Source organism: Martes martes (genome assembly GCF_963455335.1).
Source record: "Martes martes genome assembly, chromosome: 1".
NCBI classification, from domain to species: Eukaryota; Metazoa; Chordata; class Mammalia; order Carnivora; family Mustelidae; genus Martes; species Martes martes.
The window spans coordinates 42,056,646-42,076,836 of NC_137888.1; positions in this window are offsets into that span (position 1 = coordinate 42,056,646).

Sequence of the window (20,191 nt, forward strand, 5' to 3'; positions counted from 1 at the left end):
TGAGAAGTCCTGGTGAGCTGTAGTGAGGTCAGAGTAGTGGACAAGGATAATGTCTCCCTGCTTGTTTTCTGGGTGTGTCTCTTTAGCATCTGGATGTGTGGGAAACTGGAAGCCTGTCCTTTAGCTGAATCTCCCGGCCAAGTAAATAAACTTTTTCACAGGAAGACTGTAGCTGTGTTTCAGACTACCATCCACATAGTGCCCTAGGGGTGATGGCCTGCTAAGAGTTGTCTTCCTAATTTTTATAGTCCCATGGAGCACTGGAATACCTGTCCCCTTGGCTATCCAGGCAGGGCAATCAAGGGGCATCACCTGTGTGGATGGCATGTGTCCTCTGGCTTTAGCAAGGAACTGGGAAATGTAATGGGTAAAACATGCTTGCTGGCTGCTGGAAAATATCTAGTCTACATGAATGCTCAGGCTTCGCCAATGCAGCAGTGAAGAGCCTTATCTGTGCACTAGTTGCCATCTTTAAGCTTGGAGTAGGAAGATGCTATGACCACTTGTGCTCACCAGACCCAGTCGGGGGACAAGGGCGTGTTGCAACAACCTGCGCTCTCTGGTCTCAGTAAGTGCTATGACCATTCTTCCCCATTGCTGGTCCCAACAAGGTAGCTGTAACCAAGTTCATCTCTCTGTGATAGGAGGCTAAGTGGAGAGAGCAACAATGGTGTCTGCCAGCACCTCCATTTTGGGAACAATCTCAACTGTTCCCCACCCCTCCAGCCAGTGCCCCAAATTAGCAAATAAATCTCCCTCACATATAATCTAGATACTTTCAAACTGCATTTTTTTTTTTTTTTTACATTTGGTCTTTGGGCAAGTGAGACCTCATGGGAACCCTCTAAGAGGGGCATTTCAGTTTCCTATAGCACTTTGGGACCCTTGGACATCAGCCCCATTGTTTTTCCAAGATAGATATAATGATGGCTCACTTTCCAGTGCTAATCTTAGGGTTCAGGGTGCTCAGTATGGGGTACCAACTCCTCACTACTCCAGAAGAAGTGCCTGTATGCTGAGATCCCTTTTTATTGTGTGTCATTGCATCACATATTTTTTTAAACAAGATCATGTCTCCGCCTCTTCAACCTGTCTCAGTGAGGTCCTTCTATTCTTTGTTGTGAAAAGCAATTCATCTAGTTTTCGGATATTTTTCAGAGGGAAATGGTGATCCATGTGCAGTTGTAGATTTGATATATCTGTGGGAGGAAGTTAAATTCAGGATCTTCCTGTGCCACCACCTTGGACACCCCCAGTCCCATGAAGAGAACTTTTAAGACCTACTCTCTTAGCAACTTTCGTGTATACAGTACAGTATTTTTTTTTAAGATTTTATTTATTTATTTGACAGATAGAGATCACAAGTAGGCAGAGAGGCAGGCAGAGAGAGAGGAAGGAAAGCAGGCTCCCTACTGAGCAGAGAGCCTGATGCGGGCCTCAATCCCAGGACTCTGGAATCATGACCTGAGCCGAAGGCAGAGGCTTTTAACCCACTGAGTCACCCAGGTGCCCAGTACAGTATTATTTTTTTTTTTTAAAGATTTTATTTATTTATTTGGCAGAGAGAGAGACCACAAGTAGGCAGAGTAGCAGGCAGAGAGAGAGGGGGAAGCAGTCCTCGGCTGAGCAGAGAGCCCGATGAGGCATTCGATCCCAGGACCCTGAGATCATAACCTGAGCTGAAGGCAGAGGCTTAACCCACTGAGCCAACCAGGCACGCCTACAATACAGTATTATTAACCATAGTTACAATGCTGTACATTATACTCTAAGGAATAATTTATTTTATAACTGAAAGTTTGTGCCTTTTGACCACCTTCACTCGTTTTAACCCCTCCTACCACCTACCTCTGGTTACCAATGATCTGTTCTTTGTATCTGTGCATTTAGTTTGTTTGCTTGCTTGTTTTTTTAGATTCTACATATAAGTGAGATCATACAGTATTTTTGTCTTTCTTTGGCTTATTTCACTTAGCATAATGTCCTCAAGGTCCATGTTGTGACATGGTACATTTTCTTATTAAGCCTCTAAAAAATGTCGTGTGAAAAAGGCAGAGGACTCATGACTGTTCCCATTTTGCATTTGGAGAACCAAGGCTCAACCACATTAACTGACCCAGGCCACTGTGTAATTCTTTACAAATTATGTTGTGCTTGACTAATTCAAAATGACTTCAGAAACATTATGTCATTTGAGATAGACTTCTATGTTCCCTCTATGCAATGGATTATCAAGTTCCAACTATCCTTCCTCATGTGCTTTTCCACCTGTCAAACTCTTTTATTTCTTAAGACTCAAAGTATGTAGTTTTTTCCTACCTTTCAACCAGAAGGAATCTACCCCATTTTGAACCTGCAATAGCATGTAATTATTTCAGTTGTATGACCTTTGCTGCATGCTTCCTTCCGTGTGCTTTCTTCTGTATATGATTTATTGACACTTCTTGGTGACAAATCGGGAAATTATTAATCTTTATATATTTTCAAAGGCTTACCACAATGTTTTTCCCTATGATAGTTACTTAAGAAATATTTGTTGGAATAAATGCACAAGATATTTCTCTTTTCTTTTTATTATCTGTCATTGATCCTATACCTTGTATTCAAACTTAATTTTAGCTACTTGTAAATGCTTTCCCTCTGCCCCATTCAAAGCAAAACTATGCACACTTTGTCATTTAAAAACAAATAAACAAACTAAAACCAACAGCAAATCAAAATAAAACTTCTCATGGTTCTGCTTATATTAATTTCTTCTCTTGAGATTCTCTCTGTAGTTTTCTGACCTCATTAATTTCTTCCTTCCTCAACCTCTTGTACTTAGAGCTTGTAATTGTATAGATGCATTTCTGTTCTCTGATTTTCTGTGGGCACTTAGAGGGCAAGTAAAAAGAATAATATCTGCCGTCTGAATTGATTACTCAAACTAAATAAGATAGCTGTAGAATGCTGTATTTGTGTGTGTGTGTGTGTGTGTGTGTGTGTGTGTGTGTTTTAAAATATCCCCCAGGGGCACCTGGGTGGCTTAATCAGTTGAGTGTCTGACTCTTGGTCACTATCCTGGGGTTGTGGGATAGAGCCCCACATGAGGCACCATGCTCAGTGGTGAGTCTGCTTGAGATTCTCTCTCCCTCTGCCCCTGCTCACATGTGCTCTCTCTCTCTCTAAAATAAGTAAATAAATCTTTAAAAACAGAAAAGAAAAAAAAAGTATTCCCCAAGTGCCTACCATAGGACCAGACAAATGGTAGCCCCCCAAAAGTGTTGAATCTAATTGATTCACATAATTCATTTCCCAGTAAGTCTAGTTTCAAGGTTACATTGTGCTACATAGATATTTTCCTTTATGTGTTTTTTCTATCTTATAACATTGAAAAGCAGTTTCCACTCATTTTTAAAAATATTTAACACGTCAGTTTATTGACTTTTGTTTCATTTCCTGACCAGACAGGAACCATTTGGACTATAAATTGTGTTGTAAATCTGTTGTTATTAGTTTTCCTATTGTAAAATTACATTATCCTCACGTTCTAAATAGGTTAAATATTTCAACCATTTCTAGTTGTCTTCTGAGAGATCATGACCATATATATGCTGAGAAATTTGCTTTCTAATTCCTAACAAAAATCAAGAAAATAGATTGACTTTTCAATGTCTTAATATGGCCTTCATATGATAAATCTTGATATCAAATTTCCTTACTGAAATGAAACATACCAATATTTTTAGACACTTAAGATGTTCAATGGGAAGGCATTGACTTTTGTGTAATACTCTCCTCTAATTTCCCTTCTGAGTTAATGTTTTTAATGTCTTCCACACTGTCTGACACATAGTGGGTTTTCATTAAATGCTACTAGAATAAGTACAAGATTGTATAGATGAGAGCTTTAATATTTGCACAGATTTTCTGTTTATTCTGTTTGATTTACTAATTTATGAGTTTATAATGCATTTGGAAGGGAAAATATTCTAGTATTCTCCAAGTAAGATTCACAGAACATTGGTTTTAAAATAAACTGATAGATGTCACTAAAAAAAAAAAAAAAAAAATGGGAGGAAATCTATGGAAAATAGTATGAGACATCCTAAGTTAAAATTAAACATTTTCTTTTATTATAGCAGGACTTCTCTTGACTTTAATATGCTAATGTACATTAGAAATCCCCAGTGTAATATGCAATATTACCCAAATTTGCTTAATTCCAATATTATCAGGGCTCTTGATTTTAAGTTACAGAAACACAACTCAGAATGCCTTGACTTAAAAATGGAATTGATCTGCTCATGTGACTAAAATATCCAGGGGTAGATTGGCCTCAGATATAGCTACATAGAGTATTTCCATAAATCATCAGAAATAGGTCTCTTCATCTGCTCTCCTCTGGGGTAAGTTTATTATCAAATAGGATCTCCCAGTGAGGAGACAAGGATGACCACTGCAAGTTTATTTATTTTTTTTTAATGTAGTTTTTAAAAGATATTTATTTATTTATTTATTTATTTATTTGAGAGAGAGCAGAGTGCATGAGAGAGAGAGTGTGAGGGGGAAGGGCAGAGGAAGAGGAAGAAGCAGGCTCCCCACTGAGCAGGGAACCCTATACGGGACTCCATCCCAGGGCCCTGGGATCATGACTTGAGCTGAAGGCAGTAGCTTAACCAACTAAGTCACCGAAGTGCCCCAGCCACTACAACTTTCATCTTATGTTCTACCATTTTAGCAATCACAGCTCAAAGACTTCTTTCCTAATAATTACAGGAAAATTCCACTTGTGTAAAAACTCTTTCAAAGAAATAATTTTTTCTGTTTGCTTCCAAATATATTTGCAGCTGCCAGAATAGTTCCTATTTTATAATTGGTGCTCAATAAATTGAGTCTCATTTAATTGGCTTGCACCCCATTCCTACACCAACTGGTGTAAACAGGAGCATGGGATCCTCCAAACACCCAGACAAGGGACCATGCCTCCTGTTCTGGAGTGGAGAAGAGAAAAGTTTGGACCCACCTAAACTGCATAACCTGAGAGTAGAGGAGAAAAAAGAAAGGAAGGGAGGAAGGAAAAGGAGGAAGGAAGGGAGGAGGAAATGAAGGAAAAAAGGGAGGAAGGGAGGAATCCAATAAAGAAGTATGTGCTAATATGCTAATGGATAGATTCTTCCTCCCTTATTTTACCAGCAATCTGTATCATATGCAGATAATACAACTTCGTTCCAGCCTTGAAGTTTGATTTTATCCTACTTCTGAGCTAATGTGTTATCATGTTACTGTTTGATACATGCTGGCAGAAGACATGAGGCTCCTTTGTCAGAGACAAGGGTTTTATTACTTATGGTGCAGCAGGCAGCATGAGCATCATATGTCTACATCAATTTCTCTTGCCCCAAGTCTCATGCAGTATGGGGCAGATGGGTGCCTCACATATGGTGGGTTTTCATCACACTTGGGAAATAGTAACTTGGGAGAATTCACTACTTTTATAGCAAGCAGTAAGCAAGTCTGTCCTTTGTCTGGGACAAATGTTACTTCATCCCCTAAGTTTGTTCATTGCAAACAGGACCCTGATAAAGGGGACTGTGTAAAGACCAGTCATGGCCTTTTATTCCTGGCACACTGAGCAAGATGTATAGAAGCTTGAGAAATACATGAAGGACTATCTCCCAATACTTACATTGAAAATATTACTTTAATCCCATTTCAGCCAGGTGAAAAGGTGAACAGAAAGTTTTGGAGTTGGCAGGGCTTTGTATCATTTCTGAAGTCATGTCACATAAACAATTGCCTCCCCTGTGGAACTATACTCATACCAGAAGCATAAATTCTAATTCAGGGAAAGTGTGTATATGCTTTGGAGACATTGGGTTTTATGGTGAAAAGGAGACAATATCTTTACCTTTTATGACTGTAGAATATGATTTCTTTGGTGTGAAAAAGAGGATAAACGAGATTATTTGGGTTTTCAGGGAGAGCACTTAGCTATGCTTTCTTTTAATACATTTGATTTCCAATTATTAAGCAATAGCTCAGCATGGTCTGAGAAGAGCCTTCATGAAAATGAAGAGCCCAAAAGGTCTTTAGTGGGGCTTGTTCTAAATCTGGCCTCTGTGGTTGTTTGGCAGTTTATCAAAAGCCACATTAATCCTTATAAATAGTGCTTGATTGTCAAAAGACAGCCCCCTTGTTCCAGCCTTGCAGATTGAGCCACGCTTATTATTTTTCTTGACTTCTTGTACACAGGCTGCATGATTACCAAGTGATCATGTGTAAACAAGAGGCTGTTTTGTACCGATAAATGGATTCCCACTGTTGCACAAGCCCCTAGGAGTCTGCATTAAAAACGAGTTGAGATGCAGAACGGAACACAGCATTTATTTTAACAGCAGGCACTTATCATTGGTGACATTACCTGATATGGCTGATAATCTAAAACATTATGACTTTGGAGCAAAATTTGGTTCATAAAGACATACAAGGAGATAAACCATGGCTACTAATAGAAATTGCAAGCAATGCTTTGAATAGAATAATCTTATCTACATTCATCATCTGGCTAGGTCTCTCCTCCCACTGAAATGAGACAAGGTAAATTCACAACCCCATTAATGCTAATAGCAGCTTCAGAAGCAAATCCCTTGTTCCTCCATAGGAGAGGATGGCTGCCCTCTCTTGTTTCAATATGCTGTAAACCTGTGTCAGTCTGAGCTAATTGCTGGAAATCTGGAATACAAGCAGTTTGAAATTAATCTTTTGAAATGGTGGCCAATACAGTTGTTGATGATAGCAGCTACTGGCTAGAAAGCAATGACATTCCTCCTTGCAATGCTGATTCTGGTAGGTTGGTACTAAGCCATCAGTGTTCCTGGACCAGATTATCTGCTTGCATCCGTTTCTACTTCAGGCACCAGCCTGTCAAGATACACTTGAGAAAACTAGGGAGGAAGGCTATGGATAAGGCACGCTGGCTTGGGATTCACTGTTTTATGATAGAATACCCCTCTAAGACACATAAATTTAACCATTTTTCTACTTTGTGAAGTTGGGCAAGCAGCTTACGATCTCTGCATCCCAATTTCAGCATCTGTAAGATGAACTCTTCTAGTATTTTACTCACAGTACTTTTCCTGAAGGTGAAACATGATAACAGAGTTACTTACAGTAATAAAGAGTAAAAATAATGTACTTAGAGAGGCTCCTACTTGATTTTATTGAGAGATGATTGCCAGGAAGGAGCTGATGCCTGCTAGATCCAGCTTGCCTGAGGAAGAAGAAGAAAATGACTCTGTGTAATAAAGGAAAGAGGGTTTTGATGTTCTTGTGGAGGGATCAGAATGGTTGAGGGAGGGAAAAGTGAAGCTGGAACCAGGGTGGTGGAGAAATAATGAGAGAGGAGGCCGTCCAGACACACAGTGGTGTAGCCCATATCTAGCCCTTCTCTGTTGCTGTAACATATTTAATAAAATCTATATTCCTCACCAAGGCATTTGCATCAGTGAATTGTCTGGAACACACAAAGTCTTGGTGCTGAGTATTGTAACCAGGTTAGCTCAAGATGATACAAGATTCTCATTGTTTACAGGATGTTAAATTAGAAAGTTTGAGCTGAGGCATGAGATAGCCAAGAGCTGGGAAATTCCTGGTGAAATGCCCAACCAAAATGCAGATTTGTCAGAGAAAATAATGGCAGGTAGGAAGGCTCTAAACTTGCAAGAAGGGAGTGAAAGGGAGAAGTGGAGCAAAGAGAGAAGACAAGGATGTTAAAGTAATTACTTCCGTGGAGAGGACCTTGTAGGAAAAAGTTACACTTTGAGCCCTGCCCTATCCCATGATTCCTAAATGGGCAGGGGAATGGTAGTGATTCACTTCAAGACTTGATGAGAAAGAAGCTCAATAGGACCAAATCAAAGAGGCAGACATGTGTTCTTTACAGTAGGGATGTACCTTCCACGGATGCCTGGGAAAGCCAGTGTGGCAGGCAGCAGGGTAGAGAGAGAGTAGGTGCTCACGGAGAGCTGTATTCGAGAAGTTCTAACATCCTCATTGGCACTGGGGAAAGGTGTGTGTGACTATTTTCCATGGCTCTAGTCTGGAGAGAGAGAGTTGGCCCAGGGAACCTGCAGGGAGCGTGAGCAGTTCCTATATGAGAATGAGTTGAAAGGACCCAGCTTTCAAAGATGCAGGGCTTCAGATAACAGCTCTTAGTCAAAGAAGTGGCATCACCCTGGTCAATGGGACTTTAGTCAGATAGGTTCATGACTCCAAAGTATCCCCAGAAGTGCTCAGGAAACAGTCAACGTTCCACATCTGCCAGGCCTAGGGTGCATGAAACCGGCTTTGGACAGCGATGGATAGCACCAATTAAAACTTTTCTAATCTTATTTCCTTTTATTTTTTCACTTTGTATGACTTTCCCTCAACTAGTAGGATGTGTGCCTATGATTTGCAAGTGGGGAGTGGGTGAGTGGAGAAAAAGAGAGAGAGCAGAGGCTGGTCGTACCACCTTTCCAGAAGGCAGACAGCCCACAGGTGCTCCAGGTTTTAATGAGGGAAGAGAGCTCTTATCTTGAGGTGGGATTTTATCTTGGCTTGGATACTTCCAGTATCTGTACTGAACTGTTGTTTTGTGATTTAAATGGACTGAAGAATTGTGTATGATCTCAGAATAAGCACAAAAAGCTTGGAGCCGGCAGTGGTTCTGAAAGCCTGATTCCTAGACCATCATCATCACGTGAAAAAACATTGGAAATGCAAATCTCAGGCCCCACCCCAGACTCCCAGGACTGGCCCAGCCAGTCCTCCAGGGGAGTCGGATGTGCACTAAAGTTTGAGAAGCACCGAGCTAGAGGAGGGAGGCAGCTCCAGCTTTACAAGTACTTCTATCCTGCTAATAATATATAGGAAAAGGTGGAGAAATGCAATCTACACTTCAATATAACCATTTCGAGGTTATATAAGGAAATGGGGCCATAATGTTTTACGATAAATTTTATCTATCAAACCTGTTCTTCGGCTAGGACATTTGCTGGAACTTCCTGGGCAACACGCATGCAGGTTGGGGTGGTCTGATCAGCAGCTGTGCCGAAAACTGGGGTCACAAAGGGACACTGCTACATACTTGTTACACCCCTTACATGATGTGTGACATGTAGGCATCAACCGGATAACTGCAAACAACATCCTAGTTTGGTAAAGATGTTTTGCTATCTTATTATCTCCATATTGTACATGGAGTAAAAGTTAAGTAAAAAACAATTTTAAGAATAGACTGTAAATACTTTTCTGAATTAAGAAAAAAATGTGAGGACTAGCTGTTAGTATGTCAAAAAATACAAAGAAGCAATGAACAGATTTTCAAGCCTGAGCATTGTGCCAAGTCCATGTCATTTGTTAAAAATAAAAGTACATGGTGCCTTACAAAGATATTACCAGGTGACATGAAGTATAATGGTTTTAGAGATGTGAAAAGTAAAATCATAATCCCAAACCCTTAAAAAATGAGGTCTAGTATAATATTAAAAGAATTTAGAATTATATGTAAATTAATATGTAAAGTCACTCAGGACAATGAAAAGTTTATTTAAAAGCACTATTACTTTTGAGACTAAGTAACCATGAGGTTGCATTAATAACTCCATGCTTATGTTAATAACCTCTTGGTTATTAATATATTTCAATTTTCTTTAAAAACCTGAGTTTCGGGGCGCCTGAGTGGTTCAGTGGGTTAAAGCCTCTGCCGTCGGCTCAGGTCATGATCTCAGGGTCCTGGGATCAAACCCTGCGACTTCGACTTTGGGCTCTCTGCTCAGCAGGGAGCCTGCTTCCCTCTCTCTCTCTCTCTGCCTGCCTCTCTGCCTACTTGTGATCTCTGTCAAATGAATAAATAGAATCTTTAAAAAAACAGAAACAAAAACAAAAAAAAAAAACCCTGAGTTTTAAGAGGTTTATTTTATTACTGATATGGATCCCCCCCCCCCCCCCGCCCCGGAGGAACAGTATCCTCCCTTCCCCATTGGGTCCATCTATGATTTGCATGTGTATCTGTGTGAATGCACGGGGGTAGTTGAGGTACGAATATCACTAATTAAAATTCACTTGTACAAAACTTCTCTATGAAGTATGAGTGTTTCAGAAATCATTCTGTTATTTCTATTTATTTTTCTTTCTTTCAAGGTGGGTTGTACTCTCCATTTTTAATTCTCATGTTATTTAGTACAGTGCAATAAATAGAGTCAAGGCTCATTAAATGTTTATGCAATCATTGGAAAAGCTAGGAATAAATAACAGTTTTTTTTTTGTTTGTTTTTTGTTCTTTTACTAATACCATCATCTGTCTATTGAAGTCTTTCTTATCAGCCTCTTAGCTGACAGATGATTGAGTTAATTTGGGGTTAGGATAGAAACAACCTAATATCTGAAACAGTTTTAATAGGAATAGTCAGTGTAAAGGTCCACTGGGAAGCACCCAGTTGTTAGTACTGCCTAGTTTTTATTTATTTTTTCTGGTATGGCAAATCCTTTCTCTTTCAGAGAAGTGATTTTGAAAATTACTAAAATTCTCACATTAAAATTTTCTAAAATAAAACAAACTTCCCAGAAGAATAGTATTGAAACATTACTCTTTGAGCTGTGTAACATTCCATCATGAAATATGTATCCAGTCATATGTATTGGATTTGAATTTATTCCATGAGATGTTAGACTTATTGACAGCACAAACTTGCAAATCTAGTTAACTTCTTAAACTTAGTTGGCTTACCAGTTTGTTAGTCCCTCAATCAGGAGAGAGGGATAATAATATCCAATGGGAATGCGGAGGAAATACAATTTTATTGAGCATTGTGGTGAAGCTCTTCAGCGCTTCCTCAGAGGAAAGACCCTATAATCGTGTCACGGCCGCTTCTCTGTAAGCTTAGGAATTGAGAGGTTGACCTGGCAACAATCTGAATAGCAAAGCAGGTTTTTTCTTAGTGCCCATTTTCCTGCAAAAGCATATTTTTGATTGGACTACAGTCAAAAGCATAATTAAATGTTACAGAGACTCTCGGAACTTTCAGCCATTCTCTTTTCCCTTTTTAATTTGACAACACAAACAAGTCTAATGTTCCCTTTTGCTGGCTCCAGATGTCCATTGTGAATGTAAATGATGAGCCAGTAGAGTGGATGCTTCCACAGAACCAACACGCGGAGTAAAAATGAATCGTTGCACATCCTGCAGGTGCCTCTGCTGAGGGAATCTTTTCACTCTGAGGACATTTAACAGATAGAATATACAGCTGGTCAAAGAAAGCCTTTAGGCTATTTCAAAGTTTCTATACAAAATAAAATGCTTCATAAAGTTTGCTTGAAAGTGGAATTTTGGAAAGTATGGTTATCTCCACTCTTTCATTTTTATTCCAATAATCCCAGGCTCTCTTCAAGCTGAAAATATTATTTTTAAGAATCTGATAAACTCTAATATTTGGAATTCTCATAGAAAAACTTTCCATTTGGCATGTAATTTGGAGGTTGTGTTCAAGTTAACAACAACAAAAATGCAGTGATTTTTGTATGTTGTCAATAATTGCTACTTACAGCTTGATTATTTTGAAATTTTCAAGATCTCTTACAGCCATACATTTGTGCCAAAGCCTTTAAAATGTCACCTAATGAGAGCCGTTTATGTAGATGGCATTGATATCTGACTGGGGAGAGAGCTGTTCCCATACTTAGCATTTGAACTAGAATTCGCCATCTGATTTTCTCAATCAAGGTCTGAGATTTGGGAAGACTCTGTTGCTGAGTCTAAATTGTTTACTGAAGTACTTATGACTGCAGAATTTGGAATAGGAAGAAGTATCTTGATAGTTTTGTCCCTCCTCCTTTTCCTCAGAAGCCCTGAGTGATTATACTGCCTATGTCTGTGGGCTCCCCCTGTGATGACTCAACTGGATTCCTCTTCCCTTAAAGATCCAATATTCTAAAATAGTTTTCTTCCTTTTTAACGCTGGCTAAAACACCAATTCTTTCAGCACAGCTGACCACAGCAAGAGGAAAGCAAACAGATGGAGTTAATTCACGTTAAGAGGAGAAAGTCTGCTAGCCTCCATGAGGGTGTTTGCTTTGTAGAAGAGGTTGCTTGAGAAGCTAAATTTATCTCAATTTGCAGAACCTAGGAAATGAAGTAAATAATTTCGATGGTGGGAAAGAGACTTGGATGTTTCCAATTTTTTTCAGTATTTGATTCATAATCAGAAAAGAGCTAACCAGAAGAAAAAAAAAAAAGGAACTACATGGAATGATTAACACATTTAAGGGAAAAGTTCTCAATTAGAAATCGGTTACTCTTGAAAGTATTGAAAGGAACAGTCACAGAAGCTTATTTCAGCCAAGAGTTCAGGAAAAAGATGTCCTAGAAAAGATGTCCTACATAACAGAATTTTTAGGAATCTCTTTAGACTGGCAGGAAGATCCTACATTAAAACAGATCAAACATTGACTATTTGATCATCTAACTCTGTTCTGTTTCCAAGCTTTCTAAGAGAACTTCTGGTTACTATTTCATTCCTGGGTAGTTCTGCCTATAGAGAAGGAATGTGCTGGTCACATAGGCTTCAAGAACTCAAGACCGATTATAGTTATTTTTCATGTAACTCAGGGTAGGGTTGGAGAGACGGAACCACCATGATGTTCTTAGATTCTATCTTATGCAATTGTGGTAGATGATTAAAGATGTTGTTTTTGCATCTTTTCTGGAGCTTGAAGTCTGCAGAACATGGAACCAAAAGATGTGAAGAGAGGGAGAGCAGGGAAAAACTGGAAACCATTGGCACGGGCTGGAGTTCACGAGGACGGACTGGAACCTGGGGTCCCTTACTGCCTCCAACTTTGATGATGTGGGTGATCTGCAGAAGAATCTGATGACTTTTGTCACAGAGCTAAACACATAGTTGGGGCAGGAAGCAGAGAATCTGAAGAACAGCTGAGGGGACTTGTGTCCCAAGTCAGTCAAGAGTCAGCTGAAGCATCCAGGAGCCTGAGATGGAAGAGCACTGGGTGCCCCTGAATCAACATGAAGACACCGAGAGCAGTGTGGCTACTGCTTCAAATAAGCCTTCCAAAACTTTTGCAAAGGGCCTTTTTGGGGTAACGTGGGAAGGAATTATGGGAAGTGTGCCAGCTTACTTAAATCACCGAGGTTCAAATAATAACGTATTGGCATTTGGTTTTATATATCCTCTTCATAAACCTGTTAATAAGAATGTGGTCCTGAGAGATGGATCTACCCTTGATGTTCTGATAAAATAAGGGGATTGGCCGTGGGCTAGAACCTGGGAAGAAGTTTATCCCACAAAGCTAATGAATGACACCCTGTGAGCCTCTTATTAGAAGGCCCACTTCATCCCCCAGGCAGTGTAGAGGCAATCTCTCATCATTTTCCTACTGGTTGTGTGGTAATCCTCTTTTTTCTTTTGAATTTCTACACCTGGAATATCTCAAATTCCCACCTCAGAGATGACCATGCGCGGTGATTTTTTTTGGTGTCCAGAAGACAGAAGATGAAAATAACAGTTTTTCTGCCCCCACATTATCCTTTTGTTCTGCTAATTATCAATGAGCTCTTTCATTGTCTGTTTTTACACTTCTTTTTCCGGTCAAACTCCTTTATTAACCAAAATTCTTGAATGCTATAGGTAAAGCTAGAGAGACCATCTTCTGGATGTGTTGACATGCATAATTGCATTAGCTTCTCATAGTATCCTCGCAGTCCTGTATGAAGAAACTGGTTCTATCCTTTAAGCATCCACTTGATGCTATTGTAATTAAATTCAGACTTAACCTAAATGCAAATGGTTGAGCTTGATTGTATTTATAGGTGTATATTACATCCTATTTAGTGATTCCAAGTAAGGCATGGATTCTAGTTGGGGAGGAAAGAGAATATTGATGACCCATTACAAACCCATCAGCTTTCTTTGGAAAGCCTCTATTCCAGAAGTAGATTGTTTAAGAAAAATATGAGCAACAGTTCATTAAGTCAGAAATTCTCCCACACTCTCTGGCATTCATCTTCTAGTGGTTTCTAGTATATGATTACAAGTTAAAATCCCAGAAAGAAAATCAGTTTGCTTTTGAAAGGATGAGTTCTATCAACTGGGAGTTATTTTCCTCCTCATGTACAATTCTTTTGGCCCATAACTGTCCAAAAGTTCAGAAGCTATGTGATCTTGTCAAACGTCATCTATTTCAGCATTACCTACTACCTCTGATGTTGTGATGCCAGATTGGCAATGACATCACATGAAGGGAGGTAATTTGAACCTGGAATCAGAGTAGGTACTCATGAGAACCAGCTGTCAAGATGTACCTAAGGGACAGGGTCAGGGAATGAGCAGGCCATACGTTAGAACTAACACTGGGGAGACGACTGCAGATTCTGTAGGCATCTGGGGGCTTTGCAGAGATAAGGCAGAGCAAAGCAGCTAGGTGGGACACCTGATGCAGGGAGTCAAAGATGGCTTTTGTTCTGGGCTGAGCCTTTGCCTTAGTCAGGAGAAGCTAAAACTTAAAGTTTAATTCAGGAACTTCCAGAGGAGGGGGTGGGTTGGGGGTAGGTAGGGGGGTGGGGGGGGCGGAGGGGGTTGGTTAGACCAGGTGGGTGGAGTGAAGTGAGGGATTTCTGTGTGAAATGAGAGTGGGCAGTGGGAACGAGAGGCCAGCTGTTGGTGGGAAACTACTCATACACACTCAGACTCCTGGAAGGAGGGATTGGAATGACAGAGTAAATCAGTCAGTGATCACAACCAAGTGAGGTAGAGGTGCTCTTATTTTTTCCAAACATTTGTGTAGAATTGACTGTCTCTTTAAGACTCCCCCTCCCCTTCCTGCCTAGCTTCAGGTTTCTGGGATTTGGCAGCAAGACAGTCAAATCACAGGGAGTGAGATTTGGGGGAGAGGAAATAATTGAAAAGCTTGCTTGCTTATCAGGCAATAAATTATGTCCTGGGATTGATGCCAGGGTGGTTTTGGAGGGGCCAATACATACTGACCTCTGAAAAAAATGGATTTATTGTCGAGCAGCCTTTGTATGAAATCTTAACTAATGAGGGGCATGTCAAAGCACCGCTGGTTAGGCAGCTCCCGTGTGCAGTTGCAACAAGGTTGGGAGGTTGGATTCTGCTGACATCTGTCTGGCAGAGACACTGCTGTTTGGAACCTCCTGCTAATCAGAAGTTTGTCCAGACCATTTCTCCTTTGGTAGATCATCCTCTACCGAATTGTAATGCAGATTAGGGGGAAGAGCTGCCCAAATTTAAAAGGCACTGTCAAATGTAGTAGTGATTGTCTACCCCAGTGAGTGTTTCTAAAATGTAATAACTGTTGAATCAAATGGCAAATGAGACTCTGTTTCTGATAGGATAACAGAGATCAAGATTATTTATCTTACCTTGTAAATAAAAAAGAGTAAATTTTAACTATAAATATTGGATAAAATATTTGGTTCGTGTCTATGAGTAGATGACTTAGAAAAATCTCAATCAAGTGGTTAAATAGGGGGAAAATCAATTCCTGACGAAGGATTTTGTCAATACTAGTATCTGTGGCGTGATTTAAAATGTAGAATCTCATTTAATGATCTGAACAACACTGTGACATAGATACTATGATCTCCTCAGTTTACAAAAATGGAAATAGGAAAACAGACCTATCTCACTAACTCAGTGGTTCTCAGCTGGGGACGATTTGACTCTGAGGGGACATTTGGCAGTGTCTGGAGACATATCTAGTTGTCCCAGCTAGGGGAGATGTGCTAGAGTCACCTGGTAGGTAGAGGTCAGGGATACTGTGATCCCTGCTGGAAGGCACAGGAAAACCCCATGACAATGAGTTACCCAAACCAAAATGTCAACGCTGCTATGGGTGAGAAACCCTGCACTAAGGTAATGACATCACATGGTAGAAACAGAACTAGAATCCAGATTTTTTTTTACGCACCCCACCAGATGTTATACTCATTACAATATGGCCTATATCTTCCTACATATAATACCTTTAGAACAGGGAAAACATTTGCAGGAAAACTTTGTTTTATGATGTTCTGTACCATTTAAGAGAGTCAGTCTCTATCCTGGTATTAGAGAAATTTGACCACTTCAACTCTTTACAGAACTGAAGAAGCCTCAGGTGGAGGGTATGACAACAGAAGATTACTAGAGCAGGGATGGTGTCAAATTGCTCTGGAAACAAAGTGTAATATCAAGAGCCTAGAGGAAACATCTGTAAAATTGTGCACAGAAGTAGGAGATGAGACAGGTAGAGTTGAAAAAGGTAGAGTTGGTGTTGAAAAAGGAATAACTAGGGGGAAACCAAGAGTGTTTTGTGAAGTAGAACGTGGTAGTGGATGAGACTTAATAGGAATCAAATGGGGTATGCCAGGTGTAACAAACTTGCAATTCCCCACCTCCAAACACTGGTAAAATTTACATGGCTCCTTGATGCTTGCAGAGTGAAGTTTATCTATGGGTGTGGTCCCCATCTATTTATAAACGTCTTAATAATAGTCCTGCCTAGAAGAAAAAACAATCTCTACATATCAGTTTGGGGCCCTTTAACTGGATCTTAATATATGCCCTAAAAAAATGGAGGATTTAGAAGTTAGCAGAAAGGCTGGGTCTCCATGTTACTTGTCATTAGTGTGTGAGCACTGAAACTTAATTTTCTCCTCTGCAAAGTAGGATCATGATAGCAATCCTGTACACTTCACAGGTATATGATAAAATAGGTAATGGTTTGTCAACTGTAAAATGATTTACAAAACCTTTAATATCACTAATATGTTGAAGACTCTCAAATCTTCATTTCTAGCCCAGGACAATCTCAGAGTCACTAACTAGCCTCTCCAATGCCAGTGCAGTATGAGTTGGAACCAAAGAAATCCAAAGGGAAGCTGGTGTGGAGCTCTGTGGAAGGCTGTTGCCTCTGGGTCTGGTGGTGGATCCAGGGTTGCTCTTGGCCAGCAGGGCCTGCTAAAGGGAAAAACAATTTGATATCAGCACAGAAGACAAACTGGAACTACAAGTACCTGCATTTCTGCCTCTCTCTTCACTGAGTAAGAATGACATTCAGAGAGTAACCGCTACTAGTTCACTCCCACTGCCATGTTTAGTTTTATGTGTCAATTTGACTGTGCTAGGGGTTGCCCAGAAAACTGGTAAAACATTATTTCTGGGTGTGTCTGGAAGGGTGTTCTGGAAGAAGTTATCATGAGAATTGATAGAGTGAGTGAAGATCACCCTCACCAATGTGGATGGGCATTATCCGATCTGTTGAGGACTTGCACAGAACCAAAAGGTAAAGGAAGGGCAAATTTGCATTCTTTGGTTGAACTAGGACATCCATCTTTTCCTGCACGTGGTCATTCGTGCTTCTGGTTCTGGGTCTTTTTGACTCAGATTGGGACTTACTCCATCGGTTTACCAAATCTCAGTCCTTTTGTACTCAGATTTACACCGTCAGCTTGCAGATAGCAGACTGAAGGACTTCTCATCCTCCATAGTCATGTGAGTCAATTTATATAGTACATCTTCTCTTATAACTCTCTCTATATATCCTATTCATTCTATTTCTCTGGGGAACTATGACTAGGATATCTACCTTCCCAATTTTTCACAAATTTGACCTTGGGCCAACCCTGACTAGTATCATACATGGAAGGTGATTCTGGGAAACAAAGTATCAATTTCAGCAAGTTAATACAATATAAAACAACTTTAATATCAGATAACTTACTTATTTAATATGCCTTTTAGATAATGTGTCATTCAAAGTAAGCACCTCCAATGCAGGGCAGTCTGTTCTGTTCTATTTCACAATAGTCCAAACCACCAAGAACAGTGAATGGCACATAGTAGGTACCTCTTATAATTATATCCCCCTCATCCCCCAAATTCCTATGTTGATATTCTGACCTTCAAGGTGATGTGTTGGGAGTTCAGCCTTTGGGAGTTGATTAGGTCATGAAGATGGAACTCTTGTCAATGGAATTGGTTCCATTTAAAAGAAGCCCCAGGGAGCTTGCTCCTTCTTTCTGCCCTGTGAAGACAGAATGAGATGTCCATCTATGAGCCAGGAAGTGGGTTTTTGCCAAATACCTAATCTGCCAACACCTTGATCTTGAACTTCCAACCTCCAGAACTATGAGAAAATATCGGTTGAGCTACCCAGACTTTGATATTTTTGTTATAGCAGCCTGAAGTAAGACAAAGCATAACTATTTGTTGGGGTGACGGGAGATAAAGGAAGAAAGGAAGAAAGGTAGGAAGAATTGAATGAAAAAAAAATGGATTCGTTTATCTAAATCTTTAAATTTAGGACCTTTGGAAATTGCTTTGACTTTGCAAAGTGCATTTTCATGCATTGAAAACAGTAGATTGCATCTTAATAGCTTAAGGGAATTCCATCAGCTTTCAGATATTTCTGTTTGTACACAAAGAGATTGATGGTGAATTTAGTGGAATTCACTTTAACATTAATGAGGACTTGCTAGGTGCTGAGCACTGAGCTGGATTTGTGGATTTGAAAGCATCAAAACATCTCTCAAGTCAGGATTGTTCTTTTATCTAGGAAAAAAGTGGTTGGCATTGGAATGGTTTTTTCCTAGGAAAAATTTCCTGCAAGGTGAAATTTTACACTGATCCCTGCCCTCGGGAATTTTTGTCAATAGAAATTGTTCCTTTAGCTTAAAGCCATTTTGTAAAGCTCTCAGTTTAGCATGCAGATGCATGGGTGCACCTCAGTGGCTCAGCTGTTAGTGTCCGCCTTCGGCTCAGGTCATGATCCCAGGGTCCTAGGATCAAGCCCTGCATCAGGCTCCTTGTTCAGCTGTTCCCCCTATTTGTGTTCCCTCTCTCGCTGTCTCTCTGTCTGTCAAATAAATAAATGAAATCTTAAAAAAAAAATGCAAATGGATGTTATTCCCATCTATTAGTGACCATTTAAAAGCAGTTTATTGTATTTCTTTGGGTGGGAGGGATCTGGAAGGAAACAGTACAAAAGGAAGGTAGGCTTAAGAGATGAAGGGAGAGAGGCAGGGAAGGTCAGGGTAAGTGGCTGCCCTGGTTGGCAGTTGGTGGGAGTAGAAAGATTTTCTCTACTTGGGTGCAGAGAGAATGGAATGCCATGGCTGGAAGGTACCTGTGTAGGAAAAACTCCGTTTTTCCTCCACATTACGACCACACTCAGGAATTCTGACACAGATGTGAGGGTTTTCCACACCGCAATTCTCCAACACCAGCTGGGTGTCCTACAATTCAATTCATTTCTGACATCAACAGCTGGAGTTAGTGCAGACCCCACAGGTTAAAAGGCTCTGTCCCACAATACTGTCCTCCACTTTATTTATTTATTTATTTTTTAAAGAGATTTTATTCACTTATTTGACAGAGATCACAAGTAGGCAGAGAGGCAGGAAGAGAGAAGGGGGGGGGGAGCAGTTTTCCTGCTGAGCAGAGAGCCCATGTGGGGCTCGATCCCAGGACTCTGGGATCGTGATCTGAGCAGAAGGCAGAGGCTTTAACCCACTGAGCCACCCAGGGTCCTCTGTCCTCCACTTTAGATACTAGTTGCAAGTAGTAAGTTCCTACTTTACCAACAATTTCTGTCTGACTTGGCTTCGAATCTGCGGTTCCCATGACCTTTCCTTGGGTTTGATCCTTTGCTAGATCAGCTTACAGGACTCAAGAAAACACTTCCTTACACTGACTGACTTACTTTGTAGTAAGGGATATGATAAAGTATACAGGTGAACAACCAGATAAAGAGAGACATGAGTAGGGGTCAGGAAGGGTCCGGGGCACTTCTGTCCCTATAGAGTTGGGGTGAACTACCCTCCTGGCATGTGGGTGTGTTCACAAACCTGGAAGCTCTCAGAATTCTTTACTTTGGGATATCTATGGATGCTTCATTATGTAATCATGACCAGTCTTTAATTCAGTCTAAAACTTCTCTCCCCTTCCTCGAGAATGGGGGATGGGGTAGAAAGTTCCAAGCTTCTAATTTTGACTTGGTGTTTCTGGTGACCGTACTCCATCCTGATGCTATTGAGGATCTCACCAAGAGTCACCTCCCTGGAACAAAAGTACATTCCCAACACTCAGATTCCAAGAGATTTAGGAGTTCTGTGTCAGGATCCAGGAACCTGGATCAAGGACCAACTCCCAGA